The sequence below is a fragment of the Eptesicus fuscus genome, chromosome 5 (genome assembly GCF_027574615.1).
Source record: "Eptesicus fuscus isolate TK198812 chromosome 5, DD_ASM_mEF_20220401, whole genome shotgun sequence".
Classification (NCBI taxonomy): Eukaryota; Metazoa; Chordata; class Mammalia; order Chiroptera; family Vespertilionidae; genus Eptesicus; species Eptesicus fuscus.
In genome coordinates, this window is record NC_072477.1 from 79,683,695 (window position 1) to 79,703,837 (window position 20,143).

Sequence of the window (20,143 nt, forward strand, 5' to 3'; positions counted from 1 at the left end):
GGGTCCATGAATACTTTCAGAAGGAGACATAGTCTGGGATAGAAGGGAAGACTCAGGAGGATTTGGCAAGTAGGTCTTCAGAATTATGATTTTACTTTGGATGTGCTGACCAAATTATTAACACAAGTCCAGTCACTCAGAGTGAGGATATCTGAATTTTTCTTTGAATTCTTTTTATTGTGGTAAAATACAGAAAATAAAATTTACCATTTTAACCATTTTCAAGTGTACAGTCTGTGGCACTAAATACATTCACATTGTTGTGCAACCATCACCACCATTCACATACAAAATTTTTCATCTTCCCCAACTGAAACTTCTAGTGTGTACCCATTCCAGATGAATTCCCCTTCATCCCTTCTCACCAGTCCCTGGCAACCACCTTTGAGGTTTTCTTTTGTCTACCATTCAATCTGCAGAAGCGTGTGGCAGGTAGTAAATGGCACGATTCTCCTTGAATATACCTGCATCAAAGTGATAGCATGAAGACTTCCCTTCCATAGTAAATACTGTTACATCAGTTTCTGGAAACAAAGAACAGTTTTAAAAAATATCTTGCTATACAGATAATAATAAACTTGAAGCTCCAGACTTTTAATTGTCCAGATACATTATATATTACATGTTTTAATGTAGTATCCCATTATATAATCTATTTTTGGCCAATAAGAACTGTATTGTGTGTTTGTGAGCAAATTCTAAAATCACAGTTAGAAATCCAGACTTAAAAGAAACATCAAAGGTTAAATAGTTTAATTATCCACCTGATAATTAGATCCAACCATAGAGAGCTCACCTAACTGAAAGAGGCAAACATTTCAACTTTGAACTTCCCAGATTATTTTTAAAAAGTTATGTGACATGAAAATCTGCCCTGTTTAATTTCAAAACATCAGCCCTAATTTATCTCTGAAGAAATAATGAAGACAACTGTTGTGTTTTCCTTTGGTCTTCTTTAAGCTAAACATCCCTGTCCTATCAGGTCTTTGACATGGGACAGTTTAGTAATTACTTTCGCATTCTGCTCACATTTCTGAATAAACCCCAGTTTGTCTGAATCTCTTCCCATATATGTAATTCTTAAGATCAGATAGAGGATGTCCCACCAGCTGGATTACTGTCAACCCGTTCTCTTTTTTGTTTAGAATACCATAATTAAATGAATGCAGCTCAAGTCCATGCCTCCTTTTCTATCTGACACAATACATGGCAAACTCATATTGATGTTAATGTTATAAAATCTAAACAAATAATATTTAGATATTTTCCAAGCTGTTCATTCATAGCTATTTTGTAACTTTTTTTTTTTTTTTCATCTAAGATCTGGCACTTGCATTTCTACTGAACTTAATTTTGTTGGCTTTAGCCATTGTTCCAAGATGTTAATCTCTTTTTGGAATCTGGTTTTACAAGTACAATATATTTTCCATTCCTTACAGCAGATACCTTCTGAAAATTTGATAACCATGCATTTGATCTTTTCATCCAAGTAACTGACAAAATCTGTGAACAGGACAGGGCCACTGAAACAGAATCCTTTGGCACTTTGTAGAAACCTTCTTCCAAATTAATGGAGATTATCTTAATATGCGTACTTGAGATTCAATCAGCCAGATTTTGTTTCTCCATTTTATTTGTAAAATATGACACTATCAAATGCCTTGAGGGTGTTATTTTGTTTATCTGGGTTTTATTAACCCCCAGCCATTTAATAAACATTTAAAATGTATCACCTCTTAGGAGCAGGGTAAGTATATGTGAGATAAAGTCATTTGGATCCTTTAAGTTCCTTGGAGGAAAAGGGGCTCTATACCTATGATTATTAATAATAACAAAATAATTTATTTTGGCGAGTCCTAATCCTTCTGTAACAATTCTCATCTACTGTGTAAATGACTACATAGAACAAGGAGACTAAGCTAATACAACTGTGAAACTCACATTGTGACCCGTAGATTTTGAACTTGAAAGGTTTTCTCCCCCATAAAATCAAGGATATTGCTTTGTTTCTAAAAAAGAAAATGGGAGCACCACTCCTTTTCATTACTTTCTAAATTGTCCTTCACTTATCCTTTACTCAAAATTAGATCAATTATTGTTAGTATGTCTTCATGAAGGGGTGGGAACAAAATTTTTTGACTGGGGCCAGATTTTCAAGCTCAAGTGAATCATTCTATATAATAAAAAGCTAATATGCAAATTGACCTAATGGTGGAATGACCAATCGCTATGATGCGCAGACGCTCAATGCATGAGCTGCTCCCTGGTGGTCAGTGCACTCCCACAGGGGGAGTGCTGCTCAGCCAGAATCTGGGCTCACAGCTTGCGAGTACAGTGGCTGTGGTGGGAGAGGCTCCACAGCAGCACTAAGGATGTCCGAAGCCATCAGTCAGACATCCCCCGAGGGCTCCTGGACTGTGAGAGGACACAGGCCAGGCTGAGGGGGACCCCCCCCCCCCTGAGTGCACAAATTTCTTGCACCAGGTCTCTAGTCTAATTATAAAGACCTGGGAAGCAGGCTTTATGGCAGAGAGACTGACAGACCCTTTAACTACTAGAGTGTGCTCTAAATTTGAAGGTCTAAGTTCTTAATGTAGTTTTCCTGGTCCACTTAACTGCATCATCTAAACTTGATAAAAGTGACCTTACAATGGAGTCATTTTCTTGAAAATATTAAGAAGTGCTGGGAAGCAACTGAGAATAGAAGGAAGGCAAGCACTTAATGGGCTGGACTATTATAAAGACGATGGGTTTGTTGCAGGGGGAGGAGGGTAGCTCTGCTGCACAGAATCTAAATCAATTACAAACAAACTCCCTCCTTCCAGGTCCAGGAGCCCAGAAATCCCTTCACACTAGACTAAGGATGCCAGGAAAAAAATCAATAAACGATTGAATTGGATTCTCTGGGGGAGAACACAGTGTATTTTGTAATTTCAAAATAGCTCTTTTATTAGAGAGCTGGAGAGGGTATAGCAGACATTATATTTCTATGAAATATAAGCCAGGCAACATTCAGATCTGTTTTAAAATTAATAGAGCTTCAATCTTTTTTTTATTTTGGCAATATAAAAAAGTTGTGATGCCTTCTAACTCTGTCTTCATTCTGATTTAGTAAGCATTTATTAAGAACAGTTTTATATTTCTCTAACTGCCTCACCAAAGCCTCTCTCTGTCCCCTGGACGTTAAATTAAGTATAAAATGGATTGCAGCAAAGCTAAATAAATAGATCCTTAATTTTCCCTAGCAACACAAATATATATGAAAAAAAAATGTTATGGTGTTGGGCGTTGAGAGTAAAGATGGTTCGTGTGTAGGTTTAGTTATCAAAATCCACAGCATATAGGCTGACAGCTTTTGAAATACATAAACTGTTTCTCTCTCTCTCCTGTTTCCATAGCAACATAGCGCACAAAGCCTTAGTTTTTGCACATAGACAGAAAAAAAAAAAGGGAATAGAATCTGGAATTGTCTGGAACAAAAGAAAAATGTATAAAATAGAAAATTAAGCATATATAGTCCTCAAGAGTCTCACACTTGTTCATGGCTTCTAGATGGTATTATTCAAAATATGTACTTGAATGCATGTTGGGGTAGCTTTGAAAAATTTGGTCAGGACCCAAAGGTGAGAGCATCCCCACCTCCCTTCTGCAAGCCAGAAGAGTCAGTACAAATAACTCGCTGCCATCTTTGTCTTGAAAAGTTTTATCATGACTCCCTTCATCAAGGCTTTTGTCTCTTTACCACACTTCAGGTTGATTATTAAGATCTCTTGATTTTCCATCTTCTTCCTCAGTTCATTAACTATACAGGGCCAATGACAATGCCCTTAATTCAACAAATAATGGGAGGATGTGATCATCTTTTAAGAAAGAGTGTCACAAAGCAAGGTGTGGACACCAGCCAAACAGCCAAAACTAAAGAAGTTCTTCACCTAGGATTCCCCTATTGGGTTAGGATTTAAAGAGCTGCATCAGCTCTACCTGATTTTGCTCAGTGGTTAGAGCATGGGCCCAAGGATTGAAGGGTCCTGGGTTCGATTCTGGTCAAGGGTGCATGTGGGAGCCAACCAGTTGATAGTGTCTCTCTCATATCAATGTTTCCTCCTCCCTTTCACTCTCTCTAAAAATCAATGGGAAAAAGATATCCTTAGGCCCTAGCCAGTTTGGCTCAGTGGATTGAGTGTTGGTCAGTGGACTGAAGGGTCTTGGATTTGATTCTGGTCAAGGGAACATGCCTGGGTTGTGGGCTCAATCCCCAGTAGGGGGCATGCAGGAGGCAGCTGATCAATGATTCTCTCTCATCATTGATGTTTCTATCTCTCTCCCTCTCCCTTCCTCTCTAAAATCAATAAAAATATATTTTAAAACAAAACAAACAACAAATATCCTTGGGTGAGGATTAACAAAAGAAAAAACACACAAACACACATGAAAACAAGAGGGCTGCATCAACCCTAAACGGAACTATCTCACTCATTGCCATATAATCTACGTACAGTTTTTTTAGAAGTGTTCATGTCCATCATATGCATTCCTAGCCATCTCTCTGAGTTTACCTTAAATTTCACCTCCCACATGCATTTATGGAAAAATTTAATAACTAACCAATACCATAAATATTTTACCAAAACTTTCCTTTCAGGTATAAGAAAAAATGTTTAATGAGGAATATGTTTTATTTAAATATGAAGGAAATAACACTTAAAGAATCTCTTATAAGGAAATAACTTTTACTCTAAAATGAAAGAAATAACACTTAAAGAATCTACACTAATAAAAGAGTAAGATGCAAATTGACCATACCTTCACAATGCCTACCAGCCAATCAGGAGTGAGTATGCAAATTAACCCAACAAAGATGGAAGTTTAATTTGCATACACAGATGCCGAGTGGCTGGGGCCAGGCGGGACGCTTGCGTCATTGCCATGGCGACGACACAGGCGTTCCACACTGCCCCCCAGCTGCTCCGGGCCTCTGGGCAGTATGGGAAGGCGGAAAGGCGGCTCCAGTCAGAGCGAAGGAGGTGCCGGCAGTCAGGGGAAGGAAGGCCCATTCTTGTATGAATCTTTGTGCATCGGGCCTCTAGTATCTTATAAGACAGTGGTTCTCAACCTTTCTAATGCTGTGACCCTTTAATACAGTTCCTCATGTTGTGGTGACCCCCAACCATAAAATCATTTTCGTTGCTACTTCATAACTGTAATTTTCCTACTGTTATGAATCATAATGTAAATATCTGTGTTTTCTGATGGTCTTAGGCAACCCTGCTAGCGGTTCTCTAGTGAGTTGAGAGAATACAAGTTTTGCTTGAATACTCCTGGAGCAAGAAACAAATTGCTAGTCTTTGCTTAGGAAAACAAAAAGCATACAGCACTTCAATCAGAAAATTAAATGAATGTTACTGTGGATCTTGGCACTCTGTATAGGGTTCTCACAGGGAGTTTTCTAAATGCAGGACATGCCCTAAATATATAATGACATGATGGACTGAATGAGCTCAGATGAAGTCATTACTGTCTTTTGTACATAATAGACCTCTTAAAGAAGCATATGAATGAAAACATTTAACTAATAGACTACAATGCCTCTTAAGGGGCTCTTTGGTTTCATTGGGAAAATAAATAAAATATGTTTTCTAAAATTGCCAAAACATATATTAACCTGTTAGACCTATTCCTAGGTTTCAGAAAACTTATATTTAAAAACAAACAAAGAAAGAAATCAAACCTAAATACAAATCCTCCTTAACCAACAACTCTTAGAAAGGAGCTTTAGAATTTTCAACTTTTATAATATTGAAGACATATTTTAATTTGATGAATGGATTTTTGCTAGAGATGGGAGTAGCGTATAGTGGTCACTCTTGCTTGCTATTTCTCTTGCCATAACATGAGCCCATAAAGAACTCCTTTTTCACTAACCTCTGACATTTTGATTCTAGAAACGATGTTTTATATCCACTAGTAAAAGCACGACCCAAGGACTAATCCAGGTGAGTTAATGTTGCCCCTACACCCAGCTACAAACCTGGCTGTCATTTGTTGAGGCATTTAGAAGAGGTGGGAGCTGAGAGGTCATAGTCCTGGTTCTGCTAGAGTCTCTCAGATGGAGGGCAGTTCTGTGGCAGGAGCTATTAACCATATGGCTGGCTGTCATGAACCTGCTCCTGTGAGGATGAGATAAGTGTAAAATGCTTCTGACTTTCATTTGGCCCAGACCCTACCTTGTCATGGCTGACTCTGGTGACAGCCTTCCCATTTCTGGCTATGTGAATATCATTTCTCTTCCCTTCAGTCATCCTACAATATTTAAATACTAGAGGCACAGTGCACAAAATTTGTGCATGGGTGTGGTCCCTAGGCCTGGCTGGCAATTGAAGTGTGAGAGTCTGGAGTGGAAGGACAGAACCCAGCTGACCTCTGGGCCTTGGTCAGCACCTGGGCCCCTGGGCCACCACGAGTCCCCCTCTGCCGGAGGCACGGCATCTGAGTCCCCATGAGGAGATGTGGTGAACAAGGCCGGACACCGTGGGCCAGGGCGCAACGTGGGCCTCTGGGCTGCCCAAATGTGCTGCATGGAAGCCGGATGGGCGGTGTGGTCTTTCCCTGCTGACCTCACAGACCGGCTCCTGTATGAACCCACAGGGAGCCCTACTGGCCCCTGAGGTCCCAGCTGCTGTGGCCCAGTTCACCGAGAAGAGGCCGTGCGGGTGCAGGGCGGGCTCCTCGCAGGTGCCCGGCACCTGAGCGTGGGGTTTTTCCCTGTGCACAAGCCCTGGCATCCTGGGGGAGGGCAGTAGGGGGAAAGTGAGCTCGGCAGACACCCCACACTCTTACCACACTTCCATCCCTGTCACCCCCACTCCCTGGTAGCCGGTGAGAGGTTGCAGCACGTTGCCAATGCCTGCCATGCTCCACGCCACCCCATGGTCAGCACACATCATAGCGAGTAGTCAAACTCCCGGTCTCCTGGTAGAACTCTCGGTCCAACGACCACTCGAGGGGACAATTTGCATATTAGGCTTTTATTACATAGGATTCCCTCTCCATTTTTAGCTCTCAAATTATATCTTCTAAAATCTTTTCTGGCTTTTCATTGTATTCTTTTGCAATTTTAAAATTGTTTATCTCCATAGGCTCACATCATTTTTTCCTTGTCATGATAGGCTCTTTCCATTTTTCTCTTTCCCATGTTCTTATTTAACCTCTCCCATATTCTCAGGGAAGTGCCCAGAATCCAGAAGGTAGTGCTTCACTGTGGCCTCATTTGCATGCAGGTCGACTAGGAAATCTGAGAATCATGTTATATGTTTTTTTGTGTGTTTTTTTTTCTTTCTTATTTTTACCATTGGATCTATCATTCTCTTGTGGGCTTCCTTAGTATCTTATTTTTTTTTCTTTCTTTAATCCTATTTCAGTAGCTTCTCTCAAAGCAGTTCTTGAACCTCCTGTAAAAAGTTAGCTGCTCCTAAAAGTCCTTCACACTTCCTTTGTAGAAGTGATACTGAGAATCGCTAATATGGTTCATTTGCTTCTGAATCTGCTTTTGGCTGAATGGTTTTATGTAGGCCTATGTTTAATATCACCAGAGCAAAACTTTTTCCCTGCTCAAGAAAAACAACCCCCCCTTTTCAAGAAAATCTTCATGGAAACCAAGTATTATAACCTATATTGTTGAAACTGGCTGGGGGCAGGAAACACCACCTATTTGGTCCCCTCACAGCCTCACCAGCAGTGCTCCTTGGACACTCCCTGATCCCTAGATCTTTCAAAACAATGTTTGAAAAATGCTACTATAAACCATAAGTGACCATGTATTAGTCCAGTAAGGTATTAATCAAAATATAGGATTACATAAATCAAATTGTACCACCAATTACTTCCTAAATCCCCTTCTTCTTTTAGCAGCACTGGCCTTGGCATTCTCACCATTCTGTGACAAGTGATATGAAATGGCTTCTTCTACTGCCCCACTCCCTGGTAACTGACCCACAAGATCCCTGTCACAAGCCATCTGTGGCTTACCAGACACTACTTGCCACATTTTAAGTTAGTGCATTTGTAGAGTATTCAACAAATGATATCTTCATGACTTGAAATACTAAATATAGTTTCCAAATTGCCACTAGGAATTTACTGTTTGGGGCAACACTATCTTACCCAATTATGAAAATAATCATGATTTCATCTCTTCCATAGGTATTCTCCATGATGTCACTCTTTCCAAACCTGGTGAAAGGTCAGAAAAGGAAGTAGTCAGAGAGAGAAACAGGACATTAAAATCAAGGTATCTAAGAATGGATACATTTATTTTCTGGCTTTAGATTCTTATTCATCAATTATATTTATAATTATCATACAGCAAAATTGACTTCTTGATGTACAGTGCTATAAATTTTTAACACAATGGATACCTTTGTGTAACCATTGCCACAATCAGGATACAAAACAGCTCTATCATCCCAAAGAACTCCTCCATGCTATTTAGTTGACAGGTATGTTTTTTCCTGATAACCCTTTAGGAATACTCTGCCACTTTCCTTTCACCTCCATGACTTCCAATGAGAAGTCCATTGTCATTTGAACATTGCTCGCCTACAGGCGATACATTATTTTTCTCTACTTGAATTCGATATAGTATTGTTTTATTTTCTTTAGTTTTCAGCAGTTTGATTATGATATGTGTAGGCATAGATTTCTTTGGGTTTATAGTGATTGGTGTATGTTGAGCTCCAAAAACTGTAGATTTATATGTTTAACCACACGTGAAGTTTTCAGCTATTATTTATTCAAATATTTTTGACCAATGCACTCTTTGTCTTCCCCATCTAGGACTCTACTGAAACAAATATTAGATGTCTTATTTGTCTCACAAGTCCTAAGGCTTGGCTTATGTTTTTAAAAATCCTTTTTTTTGTGATTTGTTAAAAATGGATGATTTCTCTTAATCATTCAAGTTCACTTAGGTTCAGATTCAAGACAATCTCCAACTTGCTACTGAGCCCATCCAGTGATATTTTTATTTCATTTATTTGATTTTCAGTTGTATAATTTCCATTTTATTTTGTACTAGAGACCCAGTGCACAAATTCGTGCATGGGTGGGGTCCAGCCGGCCCACCCTGATTGGAGCCTGATTGGGCCAGGCCAGCCAGGGGGAGGGGCCTTGGGAGGTTGGTGGTCTGGCACCGCCCCCAATCAGGGTGGGAGGGCCAATTGTGGGTGGAGTTGACTGGGAGAAGGGGCCACGGGCGGTTGGCCAGCCGGCCTCACCCCATGGTGGAACTCCTGGTTGAACTCCCAGTTGAGGGACAATTTGCATATTAGCCTTTTATTATATAGGATATGTCTCCTACTCCTTTGCTAAAACTCAATGTTTCCATTCATATAAGAGAGTTCATGATTGGTTATTAGAACACTTATGCAATAAATACTTCCAGGTATTTGTGAGATAACTCCAACATCTGCGTCTTCTTGGCATTGGTGTCTATTACTTGTCTTTTTCCATAAAAGTGGAGTTATTTCTTGTTTTGTGATATCCTGTGTAATATTGGATAGTGTCCTGGACATTTTGACTATTATGAGACTTTAGGCCTGTTTAATTTTTGTGGACAACATTAATATTTTTATTTTAACAGGTAATTGTCAAGGTTAGATTTAAACTGTAAGTTACAACCAACTTTGCTTCTTTGGGCTGTGGTTCCCATGGCTGTTCAATTTTCAAAGCCTTCATACCTAGTAGTGTAATTCACATATGCCCTGCATGTATACCATTGTAGGTAGTGATCTGTCCATGCTCCTGTGGCCCAGGTGTTCATAAACGACTTTATGGAGTAGCTTTCCTCAGGCACTCTCTTTGCCATCTCTCTGTGACTTTCTGTTCCCCGGGGCTTGCCTTTCTGCTTCTCCACATTCTGACAGGTATTTCCATGACTGTGCTGGGAACCAAAGGCAGAAGCACACAGAGAGAGAGAGAGAAAAGAAAAAGTGACAAAACTTCATCTCACTCTTTCAAGATCAAGCTCCACCAATCAGAGCGGGAGGCTCCCCTCCGGCTTTTGCTTTCTTTGGCCTCTGCTTACACTGAAGACGAGGAGGAATGTGCTTATTTCTTCATTATTTCCTAAACATGGGATCCCAAACAGGACCACCAGGAAAATGTACTGGTAGAGAGGTGCATTGTCCCTTTTTAGGGCTTTACTCCACCAACTATGCTGTGAATGATAACCTTTGAAACTGAGCAGGAGGTAGCTGTAACTAATATACAAGGGAATCCTCTCATATCTGTCCATGTTCTCCTCTCTCCTTATGTACCTACCCTCAATGATCACACCAATTTTTACAGCTTTATTATGCACCTGAGTCTCAGGTATATTGTGGCTGGTTCCATCCTTACATTGAGTTCTAATTCCACACTTTCAATCACCTGATGAAAATTTCTATCTGGATACCTCACTGTTTCCTTGATATATAACATAGAAAAGACAAATCTTGTCATCTTTCTTATAATAGCTGTTCATAGCTTCACTATTTCTCTCTAGAACATAATCATTCTTCTTTTGTTCACCAAAGTGAGTATCAGCTTCGACTTATTTTCCCTCATCTTACAGATATAACTAGTCATCAAATGCCATCCTTTCTTACTTTTGCATACTTCAATTCACCTGTACACTACCATTTTTGAATATTAGTCCAATATCTTAATATTCTAATTCAATATAATAGTAATAGACATTACTATGAATATCACTACTGCTGCTCACTATCACCACCACCACCATGACCATCATTACCATCACCATCATCATCATTCATTGAACATCTATTACAATTCTTTCTTTTTTAAAAAATAAATCTTTATTGTTCAGATTATTACAATTGTTCCTCTTTTTCCCCCTCATACCTCCCTTCCACCTGGTTCCCACCCCACCCTCTTCCCTTACCCCCCCACAACTTTCCTCATCCATAGGTGTACGATTTTTGTCCAGTCTCTTCTCACACCTCCCACACCCCTTTCCCCCCAAGAATTGTCATTCTACTCCCTTTCTATGCCCCTGATTCTATTATATTCACCAGTTTACTCTGTTCATCAGATTTTTTATTCACTTGATTTTTAGATTCACTTGTTGATAGATATGTATTTGTTGTTCATAATGTTTTTAAAATATATTTTATTGATTTTTTACAGAGAGGAAGGGAGAGGGATAGAGAGCTAGAAACATCGATGAGAGAGAAACATCAACCAGCTGCCTCCTGCACACCTCCTACCGGGGATATGCCCACAACCAATGTACATGCCCTTGACCGGAATCAAACCTGGGACCTTTCAAGTCCACAGACCGACGCTCTATCCACCGAGCCAAACCAGTTTCAGCATGTTGTTTATAATTTTTATCTTTACCTTTCTCTTCTTCTTCCTCTTCTTAAAGAATACCTTTCAGCATTTCATATAATACTGGTTTGGTGGTGATGAACTCCTTCAGCTTTTTCTTATCTGTGAATCTCTTTATCTGACCTTCAATTCTGAATGATAGCTTTGCTGGGTAGAGTAATCTTGATTGTAGGTTCTTGCTATTCATCACTTTGAATATTTCTTGCCACTCCCTTCTGGCCTGTATAGTTTCTGTTGGGAAATCAGCTGACAATCATATGGGTGCATCTTGTAGGTAATTAACTGTTTTTCTCTTGCTGCTTTTAATATTCTCTCTTTGTCTTTTGTTCTTGGCATTTTAATTATGATGTGTCTTGGTGTGGTCCTCTTTGGATTCCTTTTGTTTGGGGTTCTCTGTGCTTCCTGGACTTGTAAGTCTATTTCTTTCACCAGGTGGGGGAAGTTTTCTGACATTATTTCTTCAAATAGGTTTTCAGTATCTTGCTCTCTCTCTTCTTCTGGCACCCCCATAATTCAGATGTTGGTACGCTTGAAGTTGTCCCAGAGGCTCCTTACACTATCTTCATATTTTTGGATTCTTTTTTCTTTTTGCTTTTCCAATTGGGTGGTTTTTGCTTCTTTGTATTTCAAATCTTTGACTTGATTCTTGCGATCCTTTCGTCTGCTGTTGGATCGCTGTATATTATTTTTTATTTCAGTCAGTGTATGCTTAATTTCTAGTTGATCCTTTTTCATATCCTTTAGGGTCTCGCTAAATTTATTGGCCTTTTCTAGAAAACTCTTGAAAACCCTTATAACTGTGGTTTTGAACTCTATATCCAGTCTTTTGCTTTCCTCCATTTCTTTCATTTGTGACCTGTTTCTTTGTCTCCACATTTTGGCTGCTTCCCTGAGTTGATAGAATGGCTTTGTGTGGTAGGTGTCCTGTAGGGCCCAGTGGCTCAGCCTCCCTAGTTACCTGAGGTGGACACTCTTGGTGCATCGCTTTGCGGGCTTTGTGCACAGTCTTGTTGTAGTTAAGCCTTGATTGTTATTGGTATCACTGGGAGGAAGTGACCTCCAGGCCACTTGGCTGTGAGGATCAGCTGTGTCTATGCTGGGAGAACTTCTGTGCTGGAGTCACCCTTATGAGATAAGACTTGCAAAAGCCTCTGTGCTTAGCTTGGATGGGGCGGAGTCTCAGGGCAGAGCAGAAAGCAATGGCTTTACATCAGCCCTGCCCTAAGATGCCCCTGGGTCTCAGTGTCCTGTGGTAATCACTGCAAGCACCTCTGAGAGAAAGCCGCCCTCGAGTTTCGCCCACTGCCAGACAGTCCAGTTTCTCCCCGAATGAGTCTGGTTCCCCAGAGTCTCGCCTGGAACTGGAGTTCAGAGCAGTCGGGAGCTTTTGTCTCCCTCCTGCTTGAGAAAGCCAGCCGTGTACTCAGTTGCCAGCTCTCTCCAAGTGCACCTCCATACTTCTGCCTTCCGCAGTTCCTCTGAGTCTCAGTGTGCTTTTCTCTTTCCTGACAGTCCAGTTTCTCCACCAATGAGTCTGGGTCCCCAGAGTCTCGCCCGGAACTGAAGTCCAGAGCAGTCGGGAACTTTTGTCTCCCTCCCAATTGAGAAAGCCAGCCACTTACTCAGTTGCCAGCCCTCTCCACATGCATGCCTCTGTACCTCTGCCTTCCACAGTTCCTCCGAATCTCTGTGTTTTCTCTTTCCTTCTAGTTGTAGAATTTCCACTCAGCCAGCCTTCCTGTGGTTCTGGATGATGTCCGTTTTGTTTTTTAGTTGTAGTTTTGAAATTGTTGTGCGAGGCAGCAGTTTAGGTGTTTACCTATGCTACCATCTTGGTTTCTCCCTCTATTACAATTCTCTTTTATAGATCCTGGATATATGTCCTAACCACAATCCTAGAAGGTAGGATTTGATATTCTTGATTCACATGTAAAGTGAAACATTATTCCATGTCTGGTTAGGTGGAAAGAGGGGTTTAAAACTAAAAAATATTACCCCTAACATGTTTCATGACACATCATGTTGCCAAAATCTACTCAGAAATCTGAAGAAACTTTTCTTATTTTTTATCTTTTTTTAATTTTTTTTTGCACAAAGGTGCTGTTTGCTTCTTAAACAGTGTAGTATACTCAGAGCTCTACCTGCCCAAAGGATTCCTTTTATAATTGACACAAAAGGTATATTTATTCTGGTGGTTGACCAAACCTCAGAAAGGAGAGGAGGGACTTTTTCAAGGCTATAGAAATAGTGTTATTGAGATGAGTTTAGAATTCTTGTCTGTCTGTCTCCTGCATATCCTTAGATAAATCTGCAAGTTTCCCACAAATTTTTTGGGGCATTTAATTCAGAATTATCTTCCTAAAGACTTGTATAATGTTTTTTATGCTAAAGACCTTCAATGTCTTCCCATTTCCTATAAGATGAAGTTTAAATACCTTGACCTAAAACTAAGGGTTTTGATGATTTGATCTCTGCCAAACTTTCTGGCATTTTTTTCCCAGCCTGTTCAGAGTTGTAATTTCAATAGAAGAATCCAATATTCCTGGATATGCCATGATCTTGTTTATTGCCTTTGCTTTTTTTCATACTCTGTACTAGATATATAGCAGATGTGAATAAATATCTCTTGAATAAAAGAACGTATTAAACTAAAATATCAAACAGTGTAGTGGGGGCAGTGCAAAGGTCTTTAAAATGTCACCAATGAACCTTAAAAAATAGTAGTTAAACCACATTTCCTCACTACTTAATAGAACCCCAGAAATAGGCATAATCTTATGAAATACATAGCTTACTTTAGTTCTGAGAATGGGAAACAGGTTCCCAGTTTCCCAGAATGGTAGACAGGTTCCCAGAAGTGATACTATTAAGGTCAAAAGTATTCATATATTTTAAACATTTGCATAATAAGGCTCATATATCACAAAATTTGCTCTAGAGAATAGTTCTCTGTTTTTATCTATTGTATTGAAAACTTGAAATGACAAATGTTTCTGAATAAAGTTCTGCCCCCATTTTCCATGATATTGATATACCGTATTTTATTTAACAGTGCTCCTATTCTTGGTCATTTAGTATCTTGCAAAAGTTTATTATGATACTAATTCTGTAATGGACATTTTGATGCACAAATGATTTTTTTTTTTACCACATCTCTTTTTATTCCCTTAAAATAGAAGTGAAGTTACTGAGTTTAATGACACTTTTTTTAAGGCTCTTAACACATATTCTTAAAATGCTTTATAGAAACCAAGTACCAATTTACACTCTCCCCAGCAGCATATCATAGTGCCCATTTCACTGCACCTTCCTCATAACTAAACATCCTAGTAAGAAAAAAACACGCTGTTAATATGACAGGATTATTAATCTTATTTAATTTTGCATTTTTACTAATTAGGTACTGAGTCCTTTTTCAAACACTTATTGCACATCTTTTTCTTAGAATTTGATCATTTGATTTTAATACATGATAAACACAGGCCATGTTTGTTTGTTTGTTTTTCTGCCAGAGGATTTTGCTTCTCATAGACTAGTGTTCCATTGCATTAGAAGAGGGCCTTGAAATAATACATTAATAACCAACATTAATCATAGAGCACTTTTTAATTTATGAAGCATTCCAATGCAGTATATTCCTTGATCTTTCAACAGTTCTAGAAGCAGCAAAGGTAAGATATTCTCATTTATAGGTGAGGACACCTGTGTAAAGTTGTGCAGGTTGTTGGTGGTAGAGCCACATCAGGTCATTTCTACATACCGTATTTTAGAAACACACACAGATGGGGTGCAGACTCAAATACAAAACTATGACCCTTAGGCTGGCATTTTTCCTTTAGTCTATAGCAACACCTGTACTCAACACCTAGCCCCCAGAGAAGCAGCATTGTCATCACTTTGGAGCTTTTTAGAGCTGGAGTTTCTGGCCCAGGAGCTTTCCATGCCCATGGGTGTCTGTGAAGTGCTGCTTTAGGCCATGCTAAGAGCACATCTGCAATCAAGTGTGGACAGACTTCACACAGAATTTGTTCATAAAAATAACAAGGAGGAAATGCATTATGAGTTTGACTAATCTTCAAACACTGCAAAATACTAAGGAGATCAGGCCTAAATGGGCAGTCGGACATCCCTCTCACAATCCAGGACTGCTGGCTCCCAACCGCTCACCTGCCTGCCTTCCTGATTGCCCCTAACCATTTCTGCCTGCCAGCCTGATTACCCCCTAACCACTCCCCTGCCAGCCTGATCGACGCCTAACTGCTCCCCTGCCAGCCTGATTGCCCCAACTGCCCTCACCTGCTGGCCTGGTCACCCCTAACTGTCCTCCCGTGCAGGCCTAGTCACCCCGAACTTCCCTTCCCTGCTGGCCCAGTAACCCTAACTGCCCTCCCTTGCCAGCCTGGTTGCCCCTAATTTCCCTTCCCTGCTGACCTGGTCACCCCAACTGCCTTCCCCTGCAGGCCTGGCCCCCCCAACTGCCCTCCCATGCTGACCCGGTCACCCCTAACTACCCTCCCCTGCCGGTCTGGTCGCCCCCAACTGCCCTCCCCTTCAGGCTTGGTCCCCCTCAACTGCCCTCCCCTGCTGGCTATCTTGTGGTGGCCATCTTGTGTCCACATGGGGGAGGCCATCTTTGACCACATGGGGGTGGCCATCTTGTGTGTTGGAGTGATGGTCAATTTGCATATTACTCTTTTATTAGATAGGATAGTCATTTTAAGATTCTTTAATGTCCATTTGACATTCCTTCAAATATAGATATTAGTGGATACTCTGATTCCATACAGAAATGCTTTATGTTTTTGCTCTTTAAGGACATTATCCACTTAAATGTATCATCTTTAACACTCAGACAGAATTGTTTGATATCCTTGTGTCCTGTTCCTAGGAATCTAACTAACATGTCTTAAGAGGCCCAAGCACAGGTATTACTTGTCAGCAAAACTATACCTTATGCGATTCTGGTATATTTATAGTTGCATAGTCCCCTGGTCAAATTTGGCTTATTGCTCTGAATCCTTTTTGTAATATTGATGCTGATAATGCTTTAATATGTTATTTTAATAGGATAATACCTTGAATTCCAATTTATACAGAATAAATATTTTATTCATCCCTGGTATTTACTGGTAATATTGTGCCCAAACAAAGGTAGAGGAAACTAAAAATATGTCTCACTAAAAATATTAGTAATTTGTGATTATGTAAAAGTGGGTGAGATAGTTGGATTATTACATATTTTCAATTTTTTTTATTTTTTATTTAGAGAGAAAGGGAGAGGGACATATAGAAACATCGATGAGAGAGAAACAGCATCAACCAGCTACCTCTGCGCACCGCCTACTGGGGATTGAGCCCACAACCAGGGCATGTGCCCTGACTGGGAGTCTAACCAGTGACCTCTTAGTTCCTGGGTCGATGCTCAAACACTGAGCACACCGACCTGGCAGCTGGCTACTTTTAATTTTAGATTCCCTTACTACTGTATTCACTAGCTTTTGAGTTGATGTTTTAAACAAACTATATGGACCAGAACAGTAGTGATACTAACTACTGTTACAAGTAGTGTGATACAGGACCTACCATGCAGGATATGCTGTGTTTACGAAACTTCTTTTTCAGAGTAAATAATTTGGAATATGTGCCAAAAATTGTACTTCTTAGATGCACAAGTGTTGTAGCATCTTCCCTTGTAAACTTTTTTTAGTAAATTTTTTCAGGCAAAGTTTATGCAAACAAAAAATATCTGACAAATATTCTGATATGTCTTAGACTTTATCCCTTTTCTGTTATGAGTCTTCAATGCTAGAATGAATGGAGATTGTGTATGTGTGGATGAGTTGTATCTGTTATAATTTTTAATTATAATTTGAATAAAATTGCCAACAGGCAAATGGGTGTACCTGAATAATTATCCCATTTTGAAAAAAAGTATTGGTTTTGAGAAGGTATTGAAACTTCGTTTGTCTTTGCTATGTTTAAACGTGTAAAAATAGCACGTTCTTTCATACAATTTTACTCTTTCAAAAATTATATTCTACTTACTAAGGCCCATGTGTACAAAATTCTATATTTACAATACTTTTATCATTTAAAAAATTAAAGAATAATTTAAAGAATAACAATCACCTGACTTAATATTGCTCTCAATCATTGTTTAACTCAGAACTGATTTTACCTCCATTTGAGATGCATTGAAAAGCAACAGAACACGTTAACACAAAATGAAATCTTACACAAGGAGAAATTGAAGTAGACTCTATTTTCATGTTTCTTAAGATGAAAAAGTTATAAATGTATGGATTGTTTTCTCTATAGAAATTTCATCAGGAATGAGGAAACATATTACAGGAATTTATAATGCATCCTTGCCTTCTTTATATTTGTAATGTTTTAGAGGAAAACCATTATATTCATCTGAAAAGAAAAATTGCAGTCACCTAATGACAGTTCAGTAAATATAAAAGGCTTGGGTTCTCCCCCCTTGACTGTGGGATGTTTTTAGTCTTCTATTTAAGAGCAGTTTTCTTCTGTCTCCTTTCCTTCTTGCCTGGTCATTATTCTCAATTAGCAATTGCTATGGGCAGTCATTATCTATCAGACCCATTTAGAAACTTGGCCACAGACTTCATCAACTACAGCCTTCAAGGATACTGAATTTGCTGGCAATAATCATGGCCTTTGAATAAATAAGCCAGGTTTCCTCATAAGTATCACATTTTTAACTTCAACCAATATACTTTTCTCTGGATGTTAGCATCTGCTTAGAGGCTTTTTTTCTGCTAATTCAGCTCTCTGGGTAATAAATATTTTATCTTATCAATAAACATGAATTTCTGTGATCCAAAGATATTTAGGCCCTTAATTAGATAGTACATCTAAATTGTTTTCTGGCAGTTTCTGAGTCAAAGCTACACTTCATTTTTGGTTAGTTAGCCTTCGTAATATTCAAGCCAAGCAACTTAAAATTCTATGTTTGGACTATTCCCAATCTGTGTTAATCAAAATGCTGTAATTAAATTGGGCATGGACTTACTCTATAACCTTCTCCACTTTGCATTTAAGTTGTCTCTACATGAGTGTTTGACACTAGTACAGTTTTAAATATTAATGCATAGGGGAAAAAAAGAAAATAAAAGAAACAGTTGGAGCCAAGAGAAAGTAAATGATTGCAAGGGGCCGAAACCGGTTTGGCTCAGTGGATAGAGCGTCGGCCTGCGGACTCAAGGGTCCCAGGTTCGATTCCGGTCAGGGACATGTACCTTGGTTGCGGGCACATCCCCAGTGGGGGGTGTGCAAGAGGCAGCTGATCGATGTTTCTCTCTCATCGATGTTTCTACCTCTCTATCCCTCTCTCTTCCTCTCTGTAAAAAATCAATAAAATATATTAAAAAAAAAAAGATTGCAAGGGGCAATTGTCATAAAAAAAACCTTAAGGAAGTTTGGACAGTATACAAAGAAAAATAAACTTGTGAAAGTGGTTAGTTATCAGCATAAGTAGCACCATCAAAAGCTCTACAGAATGAGTAGCCATAACAAGCCGTTGTGCAATAAAGGTTAGAATCTCTGTGAAGCAGTTTCTTGTGTTTTATTCTCTGCTTTTAAATTTTATCTTTAAATGGTTGCAAAGCTACAACAGGTTAAAAATGAAATACAGCAAATAGATAGGAAACTATATTTTTTTTCTTTCATTGTAAATAAAACAGCACACACCTGAGCCTTAGTTTGCACCTTGAAATAGCAGGCGCCCTGTGATTTTGGTATAAAATAGTGTAGGTCCAAACAGCATCACAGACTGACGCGTGTTTGTTCTCCACACACAATGGAAGATTTGTTAGCAGAATCTGTGCAAGTTTCAAGTGGGCATATTGCCAAAGAGTTTGGCTTTTACTATGAAAAAGGGAGGAGAGTGTATGAAACTAAATGTATGGCGAGTGTCTCCTCTTGCACCAGATAGAGAAATTATATTTGTTGAGACACTGCACTGTTGAGATTCGAGGAGAGAGTATGCCCTCAATTTCACTGCTTTACACGAGTGTTCATTCAACTGATGAAGTTCTCAACTCAAAGGGCAACATCCACTTTGTTCTAAGTTCCTGCTGGAATGGAAAAGCTGACAAGGGAAAACTTACACAAAGGATATTGTGCTGTTAAAGTTTGTTCAAAGCCACACTTGTCAGATCTCTTTGAAATGAAATTGAAAAGGAAAAACCAATTTTCTTTGAGGACAAAGTTCATCTCATTTGGTGTGCTGCACCTGTCTAATTTTCTTCTCAGAGAAAGAAATCTTGACTAGGAAAATTTGAAAAAATAGTTTATCCTAGTGAGGTATGTATCATAATGTTTAATTCAGACTAGTGTTACATTCTGAGAAAAATGTAAGTGAATTACTGCCTGTTGGAAACTGTGATAAATACGTAGGTTGGCTGAAATTATTAGACACTATTATTCTGTCTCCAAAATGTCTCTGAAGGGCAGCAGTCTGGCCTGTCCTGAAATGAGCGCTCTCTACTGTTTCCCTTTGTTACTGATGTGTGGACGGACGCACAGCGTGATGCGGAGCACATTATCAAACTGAAAACCAAGACAGAGCCCTCAAAGGTGCCAGGAAAACATCTTGCATGCTTCCGAATTTGGAAATTGTTTTAAAAGCGACATCTATTTTTAGGGGAGCATGTTTATGAATATTAAAATTTGCAATTGATTTTTAAAATGCCACCAAATAATGTGTAGCTGACTTTGTATCAACAGC